This window comes from Pleuronectes platessa, chromosome 6, assembly GCF_947347685.1.
Source record: "Pleuronectes platessa chromosome 6, fPlePla1.1, whole genome shotgun sequence".
Taxonomy (NCBI): domain Eukaryota; kingdom Metazoa; phylum Chordata; class Actinopteri; order Pleuronectiformes; family Pleuronectidae; genus Pleuronectes; species Pleuronectes platessa.
In genome coordinates this window covers 4,456,043-4,460,268 of record NC_070631.1, presented here as the reverse complement: position 1 = coordinate 4,460,268, position 4,226 = coordinate 4,456,043, and positions in this window count along the sequence as shown.

Below are 4,226 nucleotides of genomic sequence, written 5' to 3'. Positions count from 1 at the left end.
AGAGAGCTGAGGGGGGGAGATGATGGTGGTGAAAAGTAGGTTTCAAGTATTCCACAGGCTAAATGAAGAACAAACAAGCGCCACACAAGACAGTGAAGGAGAAGAGATTATCATCTGCAGATGAAAGCTGGGGAGAGAGAGAGAGGGAGAGAGACTCTTTCTCTGCCACACAGCTGTCTTATTTGCAAGGTGTTGAGAAACCAGGTTTTTTTCTTCTTTCTTTCTCCAAGAGGATGAAAAGATTCTTCTGAAGCCAAAAGGGTCTGCTATCATTTTTGGGCAGCTTGAGCGGTAGAGATGTTATTAGCATAAATTATCTCCCCCCCACCAAAGAGATGGGAACATGCTAGCTCGTTTTCTGCTTTTCACACTTAATTGCCCTATTTACTGAACAGTTGCCCGTGGACAACAAATGCACACACGCTCGGAGATGCATACAGGACAACAGGCAGACACAAGCCAAATAGGGCATGAGTGATACACTGAACTATCTGCCAAACAGCATTAGATACAGTGCGGCTGGGGAGGCTGTTAAGGTCCATTCAGACTTCATGTTGGACCTGAAATCCACAGTAAAATGTTAAGTATTGCCTTCATGGTCTTATTCATTGAGGCCATGTCTGATCAGTGTCTGCGTAAAAAAGGATATTCAATAAATAAATAAAGGATTCTGCAACGAAACATCTTAAAAATCACAAATTAAATCAAACCTTTCCGATTAAATAAATACTTGTTGCGATCCTTTAAACCAATTCGTGTTGTGCTTTAAACTTTTCCTCCAGCGTCAGCTCCTGCGTTTCTAAAGAGCACATCAGTCTGCTCCTGCAGCAGCTGGAAAAAAGCCCGGGTGAAGTGACCCAGTAAGCAAGAGTGAGGTGAATTATACATGGCTGTGCCTAATGGACTCTTAGCCTCACTTTACCTCGCCCAACCGGCTCCGAGTGTCTTTATATAAGCGCGGCCCTCTCCACGAGATGTGTAATCATATTTTTTCTGTTTGGTTAATCTTCCTCTTCCTCGGCGTGAGGCTGCGTGAATTAGCTGGAAGTTAAATGATTAAAGCGACTTAACACGTCTGTAAATGGAGATAATAAACTTGTGTATGTGGGCTAACGAGAGTCGCGTGAAACCGTGCGAAGGAACAAATCAACTAGATTGACTTCATCCAGTCAGCCGGCGAGGTCGTCTCCGAGGCCCCGGAGGGTCGTACAGGATGTTAATGAGGCTGATTGTAAACCCCCCCCACCCCACTACCCCCTCGTTCCATCTGACCAGAGTGAAATCCTCCCCCCCCCCCCATCCAGTGAGAAAAAAACCTTTCCTCCAGCCTGAGGGGGTCCGTAGCTATGGTAACATCCCGAGGCAGTGACCACATGTCGGAGTCGGGGGGGCCATAAGTGGACCCGAGCTCCTGCAGGAGGAGGAGGAGGAGGAGGAGGAGGAAAGGGTCGAGTCTCCTGCTGCTTGAAAAGGTTTCGATCCCAGCATGTTTCCCTTTGTCCGTCTCTTCTAACCTGTGGCCAACTTGTTGCACTCGTTCCTTTGAAGTGTCTTTGAAGCCCAAACGTGATGGAATGGAGAAATAATGAATGTGTTCATTATTTCAACGTTGAGTTAAAAAAAACAAAAAAACAGCCTGAGTGCACAGAGGGGTTTCATGTGAAGCTACTGGAAACACACTGGTTACAGGTGGCCTCTACAAGTCGAGTGATGGGGAGCTGATAAAGAAATAAATAATATAACATGTAATAATAGAACAAGTGAAACATTAGGTTCTGTCTTTGTCATCTTTACATCAAGTTAAAGCACTTGGGGAAAAGCAACAATAACCCGATCACAATGTGACAATCAATGACAATAACTGGGCCCAAATAAATCTGTTGTGTAATTTTTGTGTTATCCTGCTGACAAACACACAAACAAATGAACACGGGCTGGTAACATAACCTCCTTGGCAGAGGTATTAATCAGCAGATTATTCAATACTGGGAATAATAATTAGTTACAGCCGTAATTAATTCCCTGCAGCCTCCACTATCACCACCTCGATATTTCTCCTCCAGCCTCCTCCGACTTGTTGTGAGGCTGCAGCGTCTGTACTTGTGTCTGTGCTGCGCTCGCACAGAGTAATGAGAGCGTGTGTCAGAGGTGAAGTGAAGTTCAGGCTGATAAAGATGACAGGTTTTGAAAAGACGCTGAAACGGTTTGATGTCAGTCACAGGAGGTTTCACTGTTTACTCCACCTCTCTGCTCCGCGGAGTCAGAACCTGAGGAATCATCTCATCGTTCTTTGGAACAAGAGAAAAACATTTCAATACGTTGCAGTTTGTTGTATCTTGAAGAAAAGAGGTGAAATTTGATCATTCAAGAAATATAATATATCATGACCTCCTTTGAAATGATTCTTCACATGGTGACTTATAAAGAGAGAAAGAACAGAAACCGTCGCCCGGCCTCATTGTTCCCCTGACCTCTGTCGTCCTTGCCTCTATCAGCTTGGCTTAGTGACATCAATGTGAACTTGTCCTCTAATGTACAATCACACACGTATGATAAATCCTGACGGGGCTGATTTAACGCCGTCCCCTCTTGAAACCTGTCGAGTCCGAGCTGCAGGGTCACCGTCAGTGGCCCCGATATGATATAGAGCGAGCAGCGGGGGAGGGGCGGGGTTAATGTAGAGCACACTTAACACCAGTCAAGCACGACTTCAGGAGCACAATCAAATCTGAAAGAGCAAAACATATGAATATAAGTTTCCCAGTCGATGCTACAAGTGGTTAACAACATGTTCAAGGTTTATCATGGTAAATATGTTGTTTTAAAGTTGGATGTGACTTTTAACAATAAAAAAGGACTAAACAAAGTTAATAGAAGATACGAAAACCATTCACAACAATATAACAATAAATAATTTAGTATTGTATTGAGTAGTAGTATTGAAGACATAGAAACACACAAAACACATAAACCACCTGTTTTAATGTTATTTAATTGTGAGTGTATGAGTTTTAAATTGAACAAATATGCAACAAAGCCCATTCATCTGGTGCTAATCAATAATAATGTTATATGTCTCGTTAGACCTTCTCTAAAATGTGTGTTTTTGTGTATTTTGTTGGTTTTACTTGACAGAAATGTAAATATATAATGTTTTTAAACATATTTAAATATTCCACTTTGGATTTTAGGTAAATAATACAATAACTGACAGGAAATAGATTGACATTTCATTTCCTATTCTTCCTGCATCAACTTGTTTCTCCCGACACGATGAATTTACCATCCCCATTGTCATGAAATCCACAGAAACCGAAGAAACGACAAAATAGAACAGAATAATAAATGTTCTTTTCTGACTTCTACTTATATAATGTGCGAAACATCAGAATAAACAAGCGTTAGTCATTGATTTTATTAGTTTGATGCTGTAAGAGACGTTTCAATCAAACAGGTGACGTGTCACAAGTGTTTCCTGTTGTTGAATCAAACAGGTGCATGAATTCAGTTACACAAGATAACTTTTGTTTTTGCCCGTGTAAATATTGAACTCTCATTCATTCTGACAAGGGGGGGGAACAACAAGTGTGCGTCTCTAATGAAAACGACATCACAGTCTATTGTACAGTGTAGCATAAAATCCACACAAGTCATCTAATGAATCCACACAAACACAAACCAACAAGCAGAAATCTGGCCAATTTAGCAAAGCACGAATCTAATTCTAGATTTCACCCTAATCAAAAAAGATGTAATTAATTAATCAGATAATTCACTGCCACGCATGGCAGCACACACATCTGTGCAGTGGTAATGGGGAGAGAGAGAGAGAGACAGAGAGAGAGAGGGACGAGTTGAGCAGTGCTGCACTACAGAGCTCCCGCCCCCCCCACCACCGACAGTGTCAACAGTGCTGGTGTCCTGTGCAGCTTCAGAACACAGGTCCGGCCGGCGCTCTCCTCTCCTGTCCCATGTGTCCACAGTGCAGCGTGTCCCCGGGACGCAGAGATCTGAGGCTGTTCCAGGAGACAGGGATGACATGAGGGAGGCAGCGCCTGTACAAGGCAAACATAAACTGTGCCACTCCATCTGAAAACAATGGGGGACAGGACACTGAGTGCGCTCTCATCCACATCTCCATTGTCTGCCCTCCTCTTTTACTCCTCCTCCGAGCATGGAGCATAAGGGGGGTGAAAGAGGGGAGGGGAGGGGAGGGGAGCAGCAGT